This window comes from Eretmochelys imbricata, chromosome 1 (assembly GCF_965152235.1).
Source record: "Eretmochelys imbricata isolate rEreImb1 chromosome 1, rEreImb1.hap1, whole genome shotgun sequence".
In the NCBI taxonomy this organism is placed as follows: Eukaryota; Metazoa; Chordata; order Testudines; family Cheloniidae; genus Eretmochelys; species Eretmochelys imbricata.
This window is the reverse complement of record NC_135572.1, coordinates 347,001,280-347,019,769: the sequence shown is the minus strand read 5'-3', so window position 1 is coordinate 347,019,769 and position 18,490 is coordinate 347,001,280. Positions and strand designations below refer to the sequence as shown.

Genomic DNA, 18,490 nt, shown 5'->3' with positions numbered 1-18,490 from the left:
AACCCCTTCTGGTGTATACAGTCCACCAGGGGTCTATCTCAGTAGTAACCCTTAGTTAGTGTCTCTCTAGCTCTCCCTGGGCTCAGTCTTTAAGTAGTCCCAGCCCTGGTATGGGGCCATACTCTCAGGGCTTCCTTCCTGGAGATTCTACCTTCTTGCAGCCCTCCCCGGCCTCAGTCCCATCAGCCAGCCAGCCAGCAGCTCTCTCACTATCCCAGTCCCTGCCAGCATTGAGCTGTCTGTGGTCCTCCTGCTCTTTCAGCCAGCCAGGAACGCAGTCCTCTCTTCTCCATCTCCAGGCAGTGACTGACTGCTGCTCTGTTCTACAGCTCCTTTTTATGGCCCTGCTGAGCCCTGATTGGCTGCTCCCTGCAGCATCTCTCATTGCCTGCTTCCCCACAACCACTCTAGGCCCTTGGAGGACTTCTCTTCTGCTCCTTCCTGGGACAAGGTGTGGCAGGACCCTGAGGCCTCCAGAAGGAGACCTCTGGGCCTACTCCACCCTGTCACACCATGGTATTAGCTTTAATGTATAAAACCATCAGACTGCACTGGAATACCTACATTTTAAAATTTGCTGCTGCTAACAATACAAATGAGAGAAAGAGGTCCAGATCCTGAAATCAGTGGCAGTTAGGCATCTACATACCTTTGAGGTTCTGAGCCAGCGCTGATGTTAGGCAGTAGAAAGGCCTCCCGTCAAAACTTCGTTAACAGTGAAGAACATAACCGCAGTTCACTACAGTGATGCAGCAAACGTGCCTATAGGATAGTAAGATGACAGAACAAGGAGTAATGGTCTCAAGTTGCAGTGGGGGAAGTTTAGGTTGGATATTAGGAAAAACTTCTTCACTAGGAGGGTGGTGAAGCACTGGAATGGGTTACCTAGGGAGGTGGTGGAATCTCCTTCCTTTGTGGTTTTTAAGGTCAGGCTTGACAAAGCCCTAGCTGGGATGATTTAGTTGAGGATTGGTCCTGCTTTGAGCAGGGGGTTGGACTAGATGACCTCCTGAGGTCCCTTCCAACCCTGATATTCTATGATTCTAAGTACTGTCTTTTCATTGTAGATGAGCTAGTTCTGCTGAAGCCTCAAGACCACTGACAGAACAAGTAATCCTCTTAAAGCCTCATCCTGATAGTGACCTAGTCCAGTTTTATCACACTATTTATTATTCATACAGCACTAGCAGTGTGTTTATAGACAGACATAAGGTCTAAATTCTTCAAAGTGACTAATGATTCAGGGTGTCTGTATTTTTTTTATGACATTCTTTTGAAAGGTCCTGGTTTTGAGAAAACGCTGTGCCCCCTCTCTCTGAAAATCAGGTCACATTAAAGTGTTTTCAATTAAGGCCAGAGTACCTACCCCAAAGAAATAAGTCCAAAGCTTTTAAGGCAAATCCTCACCCAGATCTTTATCCATACCCCTTTACTCTACAGTCAGGATGGCCTATTCCAAGCATTCAAAAATCATGAAATTGGGTTAAAAATCATGAAACTATTTTTAAACAAAATAATAGTTGGGTTCTTTTTATTTCCTTTCTCATTTCTGACCCTTTAGGTTACACTTGCTTCACATTTTCAACCTTATCTCTGCAAAAGTTGGCAATGCGGTAATGTAATGGGTGGGAGTGAGAGAGGTGTAAGGAGAAGGTGGGACAGCGTTGCCCTCTAATGATTCTAGCTCCCTCTGGGTGGGTGTTTTATATAATAATTGATCCAGTTGTCTGCAGCACAGGAAATTGTTACTGCTATACATACCAAGAAACAAAATAACCAGAGAAGAGGAGATCCTAGTTTCAGAGGCATAGGATAGGTGCGTGGAAAGGAATAACTGCCAGCGTTTTCAGTCAAGAAAAGAGGGTTTGCATTGCATTGATGAATGATGTTAAGTTGGGCTCCTGCATTCGGCCTGCAGAGTTCTGACCTTTATACAGGAAGTACCATTAGCAGAGTGGAAGCTGAGTACAATGCAGCCTGAGTCTTTACAACAGCTTGCTTGCGGTTTCTATGCTGTTTGTGCAGCTCAGACAGAAAGAGCAATCAGCAACGCTCTATGCAAGTGACAAGAATGTTTTTCAGTACAATTTTCATTGTTTTTGTGGCCCAGAAAACTCACTTTTTCCAGAACATCTGCCCAATGGTTACTTTTGCATCAAAACCTTGAAAATTAATAATTTCAGATCTTTTCACAGGAAGTCTTCCCCCTGCCCCCCTTTTTGGTCTGAATTAAATTTTTCAAATGGATATTTTATGCTTTAAAAAGACGTTTTGAATAAATATGAACCCATTATCACTCAAAAATTCTCATTTTGTGTACACACACACACATGCTGGTAATAGCTTTTATGGAATTGGGCCAGTTTTTGAAAATTTAAAAACTCAACAATTTCTCAGTGTTTTCAGTGTTTGAATGTAGTCTGATTTAATTTTTACCACGAGTAATCAGGCACTATTAGCAGTAATGGCAGCTCGAGCCTTCAAAAATCTTGTCAGGTCTCAAAAGTCATGAGATACAAAGAACACAAAATGTATTATTTTTATATTTGGCTTCTGATTTCTGAGCCTTTAGGATGCATTAAGATCATGTTTCCAACCTTCTCTATGAGGTCTACAAACTTATTTTTAAAATGAAAACTGAGATTCTCATATAATTGCTTCAGTCCAGGAGCTGGGGCTCTAAGAAAAACACCAAATATTGTAAGATTTGTGAAAAAAAGAAGGGACAGTTGGCAACACTGTTATCCATTTCACCTGCAGGCTCATGGTAGACAGCACAGGCCGCTGAGAGTACTGCTTCAGAAGAGTAGAAGTTAATATATTTTTCCTCTCCCTTTCCCCCCTTTCGTATTCTACCTCAAATATCTTCAGCTGAAAACTGGAAGCTTCTGTACACACGAGTGCTCTCCACACAAGCTTTGCTTTTAAAGACCCTGAGCTAGGAATAAGAATTATTACTAATTCATTCATTTCTAACAGGATTTCAATCAATTTAGGTTGTGTTGGGTTTTTGGTTGGTTTGGTTTGATATTTTTTCTCCAGAGAAGAATTTTTGTGGCTCTTTTGCTGTTACTACCATTGATCATTGTGCTGAGACTAATTTGTCATGTGTTCTGATGAACCACCATTATCATGCAATGGAAAATGCATTAATATCTGTGCCCTTCACAAAATCATTCAAGGGAGCTTAAAAAAATTAAATACCATCTTGAAAAGCCACATCAAAGACTTTTTTTCAGATTTCATATTTACAAAGGGATACAACTTTTAAAACCTTAAGTGGGAACTGATGCCTTACTAGAGGAGCATAATTAGAGAGAGCTTAGAAATCCAAGAGACTTCAATCAACTCTATGGACCAGTCAGATAATCAGCAGTTTTTCATCTCAAGCCCCTTCTTAAGCAGAGTTAAACGTTCTTTGGCTGTCCTTGGTCTGACATTTGGTAAGTTCATCATTGCGTAGAAAAAGTTTCTCTTGCATTCCCATACCACCTACTGTTTTCTGATTGGGTTCACGAATCCATGAATTTCTCACTTGTTCTAAGAGTTGGTCTGTGTCAGCCTTCACTATCCCCTTGAGCACCTTGAAGCTTTTCACAATTTCCCCTCTAAACTGTCTCTTCTGCAGTGAGATCAGTCCCAGTTTTCCACATGAGCTAACTTTTTAGCCTTGTGATAATCTTTAGTGCTTTCCTCTGGACGTTTTCCCCCCTCTCAGCCCTTATCTGAAGTATCAGGGTACTGTGCAGAACTATGTTTAATTGCCTTTTTGGAAATCCAAATAGATTGTTTCGCTTATTTTGCTTGTCTGCTTTCTGTGTTCTCACAAACAATTCCACCAGATGTGTTCAACGTGATTTTTTTTTTTTTACTTTTTGTGAAGCAGTCACATAGTTATTATGAGTGCTCGTTTCTCTGGAAGTGCTAGGTCGTCTTCGTACTAAGACTTCGTCTACACTGGAGCTGGAGGTACAATATCCAGCTCGGGTAGACATGCCGATGGTAGTCAAAATAGCAGGGTAGCTGCAGCTGTGTGGACAGCGAGATAGGCCAACCGCCCAAGTACTTAGGGTTTCAGACACTGCTATTTTTAGCACACTCGCTTGAACAAAGCTGGTGCCTGTGCCTCTACCGGAGCTGGAAATTATTTCTCCTGCTGCAATGTAGACTTACCTTAAAGGTGTGTCTTCACGGGGGGGGAGGGGAGGGGTGAAGTATGTTCTTAACTTGGGTTAGCAAACTCAGATTAAAATAGCAGTGAAGACACAGCAACTCAGGTTAGCAGCTTGAGTCTATTAGGGGAGCCTGGGATTGAATTTGAGCTGGTCTAATGTGAGTTGAAAGCCAAGTTCATTGCTATTTTACCCCAAGTTTGCTAATCTGAGTTAAGAACATGCTGGCCTCTGGCCCCGCATCACTAAATATCTTCAGCATATGTGTCACTTTAAGCACACAAGTAGGGTAATTGGCTGACTGAATTGGGGCATCTAGGATTTTCCTTAACACTAAAATTAAGACAAATGGGTCTGTAATTTCCTGGTTTCCTCCCCGCAGACAACTGTTTTTGTGATTCCTTCCCTGAAGTCTTAGTTATCTCCCTTTCTTTCAGCATTAGTCAGATACTCAGTACTTCCTGACCTAGGTGCCTTTTCTGGACATGGTTCTGCTAAATGACTCTAGTACTACCCATTATGACTCAACTGGTCATATTTTACAATCTCCAGGTTATGCTGCAGAAATTGTACAGCTGTGCAACGTGCTCTGTCTTTAGAGATTTAAAGTAAAAAATGACTGTTGAGCTGGACCCTCAGCTTTCTCTAGGGGAAAAACAAGTAAGTTTCTAGCCCTTTCCCTTGTAAAGCTAGCCTCAAGCGCATACCTTCATGTAAACCAATCACTAGAGTGGAAAGGAGCAAGAGGCTGGGAAGGACCTAACCACCTCCCCTTCCCTTGTGCAAGACACAGAGCCTCATCCAGCTCCCACTGAGGTCAATAAGGAGTCTTTGCACTGATTTCAGTATGAGTTAGGTGAAGATTGCAAAGAGCAAGCAAATACACTTGAATTCATTCCATGCAAAGCACTCATAGTCTTACACAGTAAAAGAGAAAAAGTTACAAGACTGGAATGTATTGCCAGCCTTCAGAGTTTAACAGTTATGAGTCAGGCCACACAAAAAAATCATTAAATTGGTTTAAACCCCAGAAGATTGTTTTTAAGTTCTCCTTCTTTGCCTTCCGGGTTCTGTGACTTCAGTGCTTCATGTTTTCAAACTTTTCTCTGCCATCATGAGTGTTAAATCTTACTTCAAAAAAAAAAAAACAATGCTGAGATTATCTTGCAATCTATTGATTCTAGCAGCTGGAGTTTTTAAGAAATACACCCAAAATCATGAAACTCATGATTAAATCATTTGTTGGTAACATGGCAGTAGCCGGCAGTACAATTGGAAACTATAATGAACAAGTGGTATCCCAATTTAGACTGTTTAAATATAGTCCCAAAATAAAGTCTGCTGTTCCTCCCCTGTGTGAATGTGACAGGTAGCTGTCATTTTTTTTTTCAAATGGTAGTAGTATTTTATTGTCTTATGTGCTGGTTTGTCTTTGGGGATTTCCAAGCAGATATTGTTTCGAGGTTGTTGGGTTATTTGTTTTGTTTTACTCAAATAAGTTCTGTTATAGTTTGACTGCTAATGCTTATTAATTTGGTTTGAATTATGCATGTATGTATTGATTTTACTCTTTGCCAAAAATCTTTACTTCTATTTATAACATCTCACTCCTTATGAACATGGAGGAGGGGAATATATTTGTAGGACATTTCTTTCGGTAATTAACTTCCCACTCTGATCTGTTTAGTTTTTTGTTGCGATGTCTTATTGAATGCTTCCCCGCACCACCTGTGCATAAGATATTTAATGGTGGAATTTCTTTTTATATCAGAAGCAAACACAGGGGGAAGACCTGTCATAAATCCTGGAAGTGCCTTTTGGCTTTTGAAACAGAGCCATCTTTACAGTGAATCACTTCAGCCTATCCTATAACTCCTAGAACAGTTATATTGGCTAAGGGCCTCAAGAACCTCACTGGAAGTCAGGCATTCCTGAGTTCTAATCTTAGTTTTGTTTCAGATTTGCTTTGAAGCCTTGGGAAAGCCTTAATTGCCCTACCTCAGTCTCCCCACCTGTAAAGAAGAGATAATACTTACAATTACCTACCTCCCAGGACTGTTGTGAAGATTAGAAAGCACTTCACAGACAAGAGTTAAACTTAGCGTTGTATCATGGGTTGGTATTATTATTAATTATTAATTAACAACCCTTCCTGCCCTCATACTATCCTCTCCTCCTCTCTCTCCCACCCTCCCACCCCCTCATAGTTGAGTAAAAAAAAAAAGTAGGGTTACTCAAGGTTGCAAGGTTACTCAATCTGGGCAGTGGCTGACTGGGATAGCATAGTTTATAGTAATGTGACACCGTGAAGCTACCAATCAACATCAAGTGTTGGCCTCTTGATTAGATGCTTGCACGTTTCCCTCAGACATAGAGACAATGACAATTTCCACTGTCTTATTGCTGGCCTTTATCAATCCTGAAGGACATGGGTCCAACACACAGGAGAGAAATTAGTATCTTAGTATTTTGGACCTGACCAAAAGTAAGAAAGCTTTGAAAATCTTCCAATCTCTGGCCCGTATTTACTTACCCAAGAGGTTCAAACAAGCATCGAAACATCTGTGTGTTTATCTGAACCAAACCTGTGAGCTTTCTGAGGCCCATCCAGCACTTTAAAAAAATCTGACCTGATAAAAAGTAAAATGGAGTGTTTCTAAATGTGAGAAGTCAAATGGGTGAATATCAGAAAATGTTAATAAGCCACAAGCACTGACCTAAAGTTAAGGAATTTTATAAAGGTATGAAGAGGGGAAAGGTGAAGACTACTAAACTGAAATTTAAGTAAAGGCTAATAAAAAATTATGTCTCTTAAAGATTTAAAACAGATCAAGCAGTGAAGAGAGTTGGGGAGAGCATTACAAGAAGTTAAATACAGTTGTTCAATGTGGTCTAGGCAGAGGACGTGATCAGGCGAAGGTAGGTAAGTGAAGATGAAAAACACAAGGAGCCTGATTCACTATTGTGTTACTCCAGTTGTCAGTGAAATTGTTGTTGTTTGTATTACAGTTCCACTTAAAATGCCTCCATAAGATCAGGGCCACATTACCCTAGGTGCAATTGCAAGAGACAGCCCATGCCCCAAGGAGCTTACAATCTAAACACAATGAAGTCACACCAGAGTAATACTAGTATAATACAGAGGTGAAGCAGGCCCAAGAATGAGAAGATCTGTGAGATCTGTGTGAAAGACAAAATATAAGAGGCAGAAGAAAAAAATCAGAATTTTCACTGGCAAAGCTCCCCCTTCAAAAGATAAAATCTTCTGCCTTTTTAACTAGGATATAATTTAATGAAATTACATGACCTTTGCAACTGAATGTCTTCAGAGGCAATCAGCCACAACTGAATCTGTACTGTGGTGATTAGGAAGCAGCCGAGCCAAGCAAACCATGGTATCATCTGCATAGCAGTGAAAATACAAGCAACAGTGCTGAAAAAATAAAATCAATCCATAAGGCAGCATGTAACTACTGAAGAATGTAGGATCTAGACCAGAACACTGTGGCCCACCAGAGTACAAACTATGTGGGTCAAATGAAAATGTGCTAGTAAAATCAAGATAAGAATGTTGGTCAGAAGAAAGTCAATTCCAGCTAAAGTTATGCCAAAGAGCTCCAAATTGCATTCGTAATTGGAGTGAAGTGAATCCCAAATCTACCACCTTATTATGTTACCCCCAAGCATAATCTCTTGCCAAAGGGAACTGTAATTTTTATGACTGCCTTGAAATGCAGCCAGGTAATTACCTGCAGGAAATGTTCATTTCACTATGTGTTAATCTAGAGAGAGGAAAACAAGTTAAATAGCATGATAAACAATCTAGTTACCATGGAGTCCTTATAAAGGAAACCCTAGGTGTGGTCTTGTGGGAAATATTTCATTGGAATAAGTGTTAATCCAAAGAGAAAGCTTCACCTTTAGTGGGTACACACAATGCCTGCATTTGAGACTGAACGCCTTGAAATACTATTTCTGAATGACTAGAAATTGCCTTTGAACTGCACAGGCCTAATATAATGATGCTGATTGTCAGACCATTAGTTGTGGTTTTTCAGCAATCAAAATATAACATTTCTGCTTAAGAGGCTGGTTATCTTCAGAGGTATTGATTTATTTTACTTTGGCTACAACTATTAAGTTATTTATTGCATTCCATAAAAATCTGACATTTATAGGTTGGGGAGCATGGAAAAATTTAATTTGCAAAAAAAAAAAAGGCGGGGAGAAGACAGGTTTTTGCTTTTAAGACTGACTCTGTACGTTACCAACAAGATTTTTTTTTTTCATATCTGTTGGTTGGTTTCCTATTGCAGCTTTGATCTTGCATGCAAAAAATGGGACAGCGTAAAAATTCTCTGAGTAGTTTCAGGGGGTTAAATCATTTGTCTTTAATGCTAATACAACCTTATTATGATTCCACAACCACTGGAGAGTTTGACATTATCACATTAGCTGCTAATGTATAAATGCAATGCTAATGTACTAGAATTAAAATACTGTATACAGACTTATCCTTAGCTCAGCCATTAAAAATACATTAATGTTCTTCTTGCAAATTGGCCCTTATATGTAATTTATTCAGCAGTATCTATTTGTGTGTGTGTGTGTATCTGTATTTCCCTGGAAAGTTAATATTCTGCCTTTGAAAGCTTTTAGTTTAAAAATGCAAAATATGACACACTGATATAGCCGTTGTTATTTTTAAGAACAATGCAGTTTAATGGCCAGAACAAGGAAACTAAGACTTCTGGGTTCTGTCCTGGCTCTGCTGTTCACTTGGGCAAGTTCTTCTTCCTCTATGTGGCATAATATACCCATCTATAAAATCAGTAGATTTACTTACTTCATGTTGAGTTTGAGACTTATTTCACAGATGTTAGTAACTATTTTCAGATCCTCATAGGAATCACACTATATAAGTGCAAAGTATTTGTTGTTACAAATAAGAGCTACCAATGTATGGGAGAAAGAAATTAATCTGTCTGCTTCAGGGAGGGGGAAGGGTTTAAGTGCATTATTTAGATAGCGCAGTGTTTAAAACTGTGTGTGTTTGAAGTAGGTGGCGCATACGATGACAAAAACATCTCCCACGTGACTGCTGCCTTTTTCCCCCCATGCAGCAGGGTTTTAAAGCCTTGAAAAGCAAGCTCAGAGCTGAGTAGAAAGCTTTCTGGAACAGCAGTAGGCATGTAGCAGCGCACTTCACGATAACAGCTTTCAGGACACAGGAGATGAAAATGCAATGAAGTATATAGGCTATAGGAAAACTTGGCCTCAGGCAGTGTGCTTTCATTTCGGTAGTTTTAACTCTTAAAATACTACAAGGCACTTTAAGAAATTTCTTTGTAGCTTGTTTTTGAATATTAAAAATCTAAAAATATGCTGTTTTTCATCCAGCGAATATTATTGTGGATCGGGGCTCCAAAGTACAGATGTTGCATTTAGATAGATCTGCTTTTATCTGATTAAGAACCATGTGTGTTTCCTCCAATGGGAACGACCACAGACACTTTAGTCAGTTGCAATTTCCCCTTTAAATGTAAATTGGAATATTTAATCTCAGGCTACAACTTCATATGCTCTCTGCCAACTGATAGAAATGGGTTTGGGCAAAATGGCTCAGGGATGAAAGTCCCTGAGCTGGAGGTATATATAATTGCCTCAAGAAATTGAAAATCTTCGAAGTAGTAGGCTCTAAGCCAAAGAGTTCTTGAAGTTCTTCCTCTTCGTGGATTGCAGTTTATCTAATTCACTGTACACTGTGTCTTCACACGAGTGTCTCACTCGGTGGCAACTGTATGAACACAAAAATCAGACCAAAGGGCCAGATTCTGATTCCAATTTTGCCAAAGTAAATCTTGAGTAATTCCCTCTACTTCAGTGGAGCAAATCCCTCATATGGCCTATAAAATGGTAATAAATTACAATAGTTATGGTACTGCCAATCCCAGGAGCTCAAAAATAATGAGTCAGGCCTCTGAAAATCATGTGATATGGCTTAACATCACATGATCTTGAAAGAAAAAAAGAAAGAAATACATTTGTCATCTCTCATATTTGCCTGCTGGTTTCTGAACTTTTAGGGTGCAGCAGAGTCATACTTCTAAGCTTTTCTCTGCAGCAATGTGGACCAGGGCTAGAAAGTAACTTTTTTTTTTTTTAAATGGTGAGAGTCACATGCCTCCCAGGAGCTGAAACTTTGTAAAACACACCATCTATCACAAAACTCTCGGGGCAAATCACAAGGGTTGGCAACAACTGCAGCTGTGTGTGAATATAGTGGTATGGGTGTATGTGGTGCTTCCAAAGCAGACAAAAAAGGCAAGGTTTATGTTTTCAAAGGCATCCAGAAGATTTAGCTACATTACGTTCAGTAGGAGTCTCAACCATAGTCTCAAGTTTGAAATCACCGGACCCTATCCTGCAAACACATTAATACCCATTTATATAGAGCTTTATACCACAAATAGTCCCATTAATACTAACGGTAGGAAAGCAAAATGGTAACTAGTAAGCATTCATAGGATCAGACCTGAGATTATTTCAAGAACAAAAGAAAAATAACAGATCATCAGGGATAGCGGTGTGACAGCAGAAATATCTGTCAATGAACAGCCTCTAGGACAGCAGTTCTCAAACTGTGGGTCAGGATCCCAAAGTGGGTGACCCCATTATAATGGGGTCGCGAGGGCTGGCGTTAGACTTGTTGGTACCCGGGGCCGAAGCCCAAGCCCCACCGCCTGGGGCCAATGCCAAAGCTTGAGGGCTTCAGCCCCGGGTGGCGGGGCTTGGGTTACAGACTCCCCCGCCTGGGGCTGTGGCCCTTGGGCTTTAGCTTAGGCCCCTCCAGTCGGGGCAGCAGGGCTTGGGCGGGCTCAGGATTCGTTCCCCCATCCTGGGGTCCTGTAGTAATTTTTGTTGTCAGAAGGGGGTCGTGGCGCAATGAAGTTTGAGAACCTTTGACTTAGAAGAAGGTACTCAAGAGAGCAGATCATTTGCGTTGATTATTTCACATACTTCTCATGGGTTCCGTATACTGTTTGAAATTTTAATTAGTTCACTTTTTATCTGATTTATTATTTTGAATTATTTCAAATGTTATGAGAGAACCTAGGGCCACTGAAGTCAAAGGGAGTTTTACCATTGCCTTCAGTGGTGCCAGGATTTCACTGTATTTTAAGACTTTCCTGGAAGTAATCCAATTGATAGACAATTCTCTTTAAAATAAATAACCAACCAGGGTTAAAAAAGTTTGAAAGTCTTCAGTGAATTTTGTTTCCTGCCCACCCCCACCCCCCCCACACACACACAATTTGGCTTTCTTTTATCCATTTCTGGGTTGTGGAAATTCATGATTTACAGTGTTAAGAGGCATGAATAGTTCAGAAAAGCCTGAAGTATCCAGACTGCTCAAGTTTGTCCATAACTAATCATAATATGTCTAAGAAACTTGTTTAAACCAAGTTAAAGAGAAATGATACCCTTTTTTTTTATTTTTGTGATTTTTTTCCCCTATTTAAACCAAGGATAAAGAGAGAATATTCTTTATCCTTCCAATATAGTAACAAATTCATTTTATTTGCTTACAGTCAACTCTTATTACTCCAGCTGTACTCCTTAATTTGTTAAGGCTGGTTTCTCAGCTGATGCTGATCAGTGTAGCTTCAGTTAAGGATCTGGTCCCTTAAAGTTTAAAAAAAAATGGTTCACAAAAAAAGAAAAAATAAGCTATACTCACAAAGCATACTATTCACAATGAGTAATTTGACCAGCTGTATTTGTAATAAACTTTATGGTAAGAAAAATATTTGTCTTGCTTGGTTATTTTGTTTTTATTTATTTCAAGTTAAACTTTATATAGCTTGCAATTGTTAGTTGTCTCTTGAATGGCAACAATTGAGCAGATTTTAACTACTCAGCTGTTCAGAACATTCCTCTAGGCAGCATTAGATACTGTGGTGAATAGATACTATAGAAAACCCTAAGATACATAGCATTAAAAAATGATTGACTTTCATGGGTCAGATTGTGCCCTGTGGAATTCAGTAGGATTGCACAGGTTGTAAGTTAAGGGTAGATTTTGACCAACAGCATGTTTAAATAAAGCTTTAACAGCATTACTTTGGTTCATATATTGAAACCCAAACATTACTGGTATTACTGTTGTAGCATATGTAACCCTTCTGCCCGTCAGAGTTGGCAGCAACAAGGGCCGGGTTCAATATCTAGGGGATCCATTCCAATAACACAATGCAAACCGGCTCGAGCCCCCACCCAGTGACCTGGGACAAATATATACCACCCCCACTGGGCACCTCCAAGAGGCAATACTTCCCCTCTCACAAGCACATAGTCTGAGTGTAGCAAAAAGCCTTTTAATAACAGAGAGAAACAATGTGGCATTATGCTGGGGAAACACCACCAACAGGATTCATAATACAACCCATGAGCAAAAACCCACCCCAAGCAAATTGGGGCATGCCCTTTCCCTTTGGTTCTTGAGTCCAGCAACCCCAAATCACCCAAAGTCCCAAAAGTCCAATGACCCAAAAGTCTCTGTCCCTGGTCAGGGGAGCCCCAGAGTTCGAAAGTTTATCTTCAGAGCTTTACCTCCCAACCTGGGTGGAGATGAGGGGCGGGGGAGAGAGAGAGGTAAGGGGCACCTTACATGATCTGAAGCTGACCGCCCCACAGCTTCATAGGCCTTCGTTCCGCTCCACCAGCCGCCCCACAAACTGCTTCGCTCAGCTCCGCTCTGCAGCCCACAAGCAGCTCCCGCCAGCCCACGAACTGCTCCACAATATATCTTCAGGCTCCCCCACTACTTAACACAACTCTCAGTGATTTCAGCTCTTAGTCAGTTCAGCTCTTTGGTGAATTCAGCTTGTAGTAGGGGAGCCTCAGTGCTGGTGCACCATTAGCCCAAAGTGAGCTCAGCAGCCTGTAACTAGACTCCTAATGGAATCAAAATTAGCTCTGATATTCCACAGTGGAGAGAGGAGGAAGTGCAATTAGCATGTAAGGCCCTCACCAAGGGGCCCATGCCACCAAGTATTAATACTTGTCCCCAGCCTCTCTCAATTCAGAGTTTGGAACCCATGACCCTTGCCTAGCGAGTGCTACTTAGTTGATGGTGAGTCCCTCCATCATAACAAAGGGCCAAGTACAGTTCCAAGCACAGTTCCCATAATCAGGGTAATAACAATTTATTCTTCCTGCCCCAATAACAGAGACACTGGGGATCCCACAGCAGCCAAAGTGACCATTTGGGCAGCTATGGCCTCATTCTAGGCGGGGTGGGTGTGCCTATGCAAATGATATTAGCCCCTGAAGTTCTTTTCCACAACTTGCCACACCTCACGACCAGATGTCAGGGTGAAGCTCATCCTGACACTGCTTACACATATTTTACATCAGTTTTGTGATTATAAAGTTAAATAAGCAAATGGATAGATAAAAGGTTCATGAACCATATGTGGAAGTCTCCCTGAAGGCATGACTCTTTAAAACATATCAGTAAAAAGTGTGACTCAGGAGATTAAGAACGAAAGGGGCTTTCAGTGAGTTCTGCTGCCATTTCTAATATAGCCTGAGTTGGTAGTGATTGAAAGTGTTGCAGTGTTGCAGGCTGTCCAGTGGCGTGTGTGAAACAAGTTGGTGGTCTCAGTCCTGCTCCAAGTGGACAAGGCAACCACAACCACATCCTGCACACATCTCAGCAGACAGGCCAGGAATTGGATGGACTGTGGAACTAAACTATCCTTTCACCCCTCCCGGTCAAGTTGTTACGTTGGTGGGGCAATGTGGGGCAAGTTCACATTGTACAACTGCCAGTGGCATTTGAGCTGTGACTAAACAAAGCATCCCTCTACAGAGTTGTCACTCGCACGTTTTACACCTGCATTAAATACAGTTAGAAATTAAAATGTATAGATATGAGCTTCTACTAACATCTATTTTGGCACTGTTTGTCCGAAGCAAAGCCGAATTATTGCAGGTCCCAGTATATTTTGTTTTTCCCCACCAATTATCTAAAATCTTGATATCTAGAGCATGAATGCCAAGGCTAAAACGTGCATTCAATTAAAAGACAACACGTAACCGACCTATATGATAGTTCATTCATGAGATCATGTGACCTGCAGTCATAGCGATAAGTCAGTTGATTGAGTTGGGTTGGCTGTAAACTCTCCAGGGATTGTGGAATCATCTAAAATTAGATGACACTGCACATTCTGGAGAGAGCTTTGAGATCCAGTCTCTATTTCTAATATTTCTTTTATGAGATGGGTATATAATTTGTCCCATAGACTATCCTTGTAATCCTTTAATGCTTTTTTTATTATCTTAAAGTACTTAGGTATCAAATGAAATGAGCAATTAAGTGATTTATATTTAAGGTTTACACTCAGTTTAGGGCTTAGCTACCTAACCTCCCATGAAGAGGAGACAGACCTTGCACAGTATTTACCACTTCCTTCCGACAGCTACAAAATGGTGCTTTTTGTAGCTGAATCTAGTTGTGCATATCAATCCCAATTGCCTACTACTCTGCAGCAAATTAATATTTTTATTTCAGGTTATTGCATTTGTTTAGTGAACTACAGGATAGTTGTCCCACTCTTCCTCAATTTCAAAACAATAAAGTCAAAGCATTTTGCTCACTGGGGGGAAAACTTTACCAATGAACGGGTGGTTTAGCATAATGATCAAATGACACTTTTTATATTACCAAGCCACAAAGGAAGCTCAGAGAAAGGTTGTAGGTCTGATATAAACCTACACCAGGAAGCTCATAAAGAGAAAAGGTGCAGAGAAGCAGCGATCGCTTGATCTATGGGATTGTGAGGTATTTTAACAATTTTCTTATGTCGCATTGTCTTGAAAGATATTTTAATGGAAATGATCTGTGGGTCTGATCCTTTGGGGAGCTAAGGGCCCTTTCAAAGGCAGTTAGGAATCGCTGTGCCATGCCAGATGAAGCCATAGGTACAGTTCCTCTGAAATTCAGCCACCCTGAGTAACACACATAATTGGAAGAGGGAAAGGGACATTTTGTACAGAGATTCTGGGTGAATGCCTACTTTTCCAAAAAGTGCCATGAGGTTTTTACATCCTCAAAGAGAAGGACTGTGGTTTATAAGGTCTTTTCTGTTACCAGATGAAAGTGCATTTAAAAGACACACATGCATATTCATATGATCTTTCTTTTTCTATTTCCCCCTCTCTGATTCGGTGGTGATTTGCTTGTCTTGTTTTTAATTGCACGTTACCACAGTGACAAATCTACTGTTGCGGGGGGGAGATTAATCAAAAAGCAAGGGAATTTAGAGTTAAGTCTGTGGTTCAGCAACTAATCCACCTCATTATGATTGTTTTGTACAGTGTATAGCATTTGTAAGATCATTTTTTGTTTAGGGAAGCTGTCATGCTTTGGTACATTGGGCAAATTAAACACTGTCAGTTTAAAAAAAAATTGCACATCTGTCTTTTTTTTTTTTTAATCCGTTGTTACAAATGACACCTAAAATGACTAAAACTGAAAGAGATTGGGGGCCGGGGGGAAATAATGGTTCCAATTTTTTTCACCTGGTTTACTTTGCACACTTTGTATGGTCAGTTTCTGGTGTTATTTTAGGTGGGGCCTTCAGGCAAGTTTTTCTCTCTTCTCCTCTCCTGGTGCTAACTGTAAAAAGAGATTGTCAAGCTACAACAATTGGCAGAAAGATTCAATTTTTAAATTGATAAGATTTCAAGCAATATATGACAAGATCAAGCAAAGACTCACTTAGTGTAAATAAGCTTGGAAGGATTTGATTTGTATCAGTAAATATTGATAAATGTTAACTTTATCATACCCACACACAAACAGGCAAACAATATTTCCATTGGTGATAACTGAAATTTACAGGTCGCCAATCTAAGAATAATGCTGCTTGAGAAATTGGAGTTTGATTTTAATACTAAAATTTTGACATGATGATTCATTCGTGTTTTGGTGATTACGAAGCTTAAACTTTTTGAATCTCGGTGTCTGTTGTCATTAAATAATTGTCTGACAGCCTCACACACATTTCCCACAACTGAGAACATTTAAATAAATAAAAATTTAAAAATGCTTTTTAATTTTAATTTTCCACCACTGTGAAAATTTAAATTGATAACAATTGAAAAAAAAGCTTTAAAATGAACATCAATATTATCCATTGAAATTATTTAAAAAAAATAGAAATCTGAGTCTGCCAAGGCTAGTTGCAAACAAACTTCCTTATCTTAGCTGTTAACAGCTTAAAGCATTGAAAATGAAAGCATGTCAGGGAAGTGACATCATCCGCTGAGAGTGGCCTCATATCGGTTTAAAATTAGGGAACATGTTGAGCAGAATGAAGCAACATCTCTAATGGTATCTTGTTCCCCTTTGGAAAAAAAAATCACTCAAACCAGTCAAGTTGGCAAGTAGAATTCTGCAAGGCTGAAATGGAAGTTAATACATCTTTGAACAATTTTTTACAAACTGATTTATTTTCAGAGCTCTTTGTGTCCTCAAATCTGTCCTGCATAATATTTTAATCAAATACTGTTTATTTAATAGACCGTCATGGTTAGTGCAAATGAAATGCAAACCTCTTACAGGTAAAAAGAAAAGGAGTACTTGTGGCACCTTAGAGACTAACCAATTTATTTGAGCATGAGCTTTCGTGAGCTACAGCTCACTTCATCAGATGCATACCGTGGAAACTGCAGTGAGCTGTAGCTCACGAAAGCTCATGCTCAAATAAATTGGTTAGTCTCTAAGGTGCCACAAGTACTCCTTTTCTTTTTGCGAATACAGACTAACACGGCTGTTACTCTGAAACCTCTTATACGTAAGACCACAGTGGCTCTGAGGGAGTGTGTAAGGAGAATCTGTTGTGAAAATATACACACAATATTTATATCCATCATTCCCGGAGTTGCCTTTGGAGTCACTAATCTGTCATGAAAATATATTAACACATACTTATCAAAAATGCACTACAAAATTCTATGCAGTTAGTATGAATGTACTTGGCGCTGGGGAAGTCTCTGAATGCATCCGATGAAGTGAGCTGTAGCTCACAAAAGCTTATGCTCAAATAAATTTGTTAGTCTCTAAGGTGCCACAAGTCCTCCTTTTCTTTTAGCAGAATTACAATGTCCAGTTTTGGGTGCAACACTTTAAGAAAAATGTGAACATATTGGAGAGAGTCCAGGGGAGAGCAACAAAAATTATATAAAGTTTAGAAAATCTGACCTATGAGGAAAGGTTTTTAAAACTGGGCACGTTTTAGTCTTGAGAAAAGAAGACCGGGGGAAAGGGGGGGGACCTGAGAAGTCTTCAGATATGTGAAGGGCTCTTATAAAGCACATAGGGGTCAATTGTTCTCCATGTCCATTGAAGAAGTTATGACTTAATTTGCAGCAAAGGAGACGTAGGTTAGATTTAGGAAAACTTTCTAACTGTAAGGACAGTTAAGTACTGGAATAGGCTTCCAAGGGAAGTTGTGGAATCCCCATTGTTGGAGGTTTTTAAGAACAAGACCTGTGAGGGATTTTGTAGGTTTGTAGGTTTACTTGATCCTGTCTCAGTGCATGGGGCAGGACTAGATGACCTCTCAAGGTCCCTTCTAGCCCTATATTTCAATGATGCTATGAAATACAGGGATTAGGGCTTCACATCAGGACAGAGAAGAGGGAGTTAGTAGCTAGGCTTTGACTAATCTTACAGCCAGGTATGAATACAATTAAATTAGAGACAGTCCTGAACCAAAACCCATGAGCTATGAAGGTTTTGGAATGTAAACATGAGGATGGATGCAGATTTACAATTATTCCATGTCTCTGCAACATGCCAAACTGAAGTGTTAACATCCTGCGCCATTGGAGTTAGGCTGACCAGACAGCAAGTATGAAAAATCGGGACAGAGGGTGGGGAGTAATATGCGCCTATATAAGAAAAAGCCCTAAATATCAGGACTGTTCCTATAAAATCAGGACATCTGGTCACGCTAATTGGAGTCCAGATTGGAGTTTTATTGCTTGCACCAGTCCCTAAATGAAATCTTCTAATAGTGGCCACCATGCTAATTTTCTGACTGTTACTTATATGAGGTGGTTTCATAACACAGTGTGATTAAAATTATGGCCTTGCTGAGAGTTCTTCCATATTGCTGACCATTAGGCCTGGGGAAGGCTGACATGGGTTTTGCTGTATATAAATTAATATAAAGAGAATACAAAAAATGGTGGGTCTTCTCTTAGTCTTCTCTTCCAAGTATGTTCCAATCTAAAAGCCC

At 40.0% G+C, this 18,490-nt stretch overlaps 1 protein-coding gene across 5 annotated transcripts in view; it reads left to right on the top strand.

The window, feature by feature from the left end:
• Positions 1–18,490, top strand: part of CELF2 (CUGBP Elav-like family member 2) — a 689,087-nt gene that overhangs the window by 425,408 nt on the left and 245,189 nt on the right. The window contains exon 1 of one of the 5 annotated variants that reach the window (XM_077836754.1): positions 14,968–15,024. The exons of the other annotated variants lie outside the window; for them this stretch is intronic. The gene's annotated coding sequence lies outside the window, so the exon portion shown is untranslated. Of the gene's footprint in view, positions 1–14,967; positions 15,025–18,490 lie in introns of those variants that run through there. 5 annotated transcript variants of the gene reach the window in all.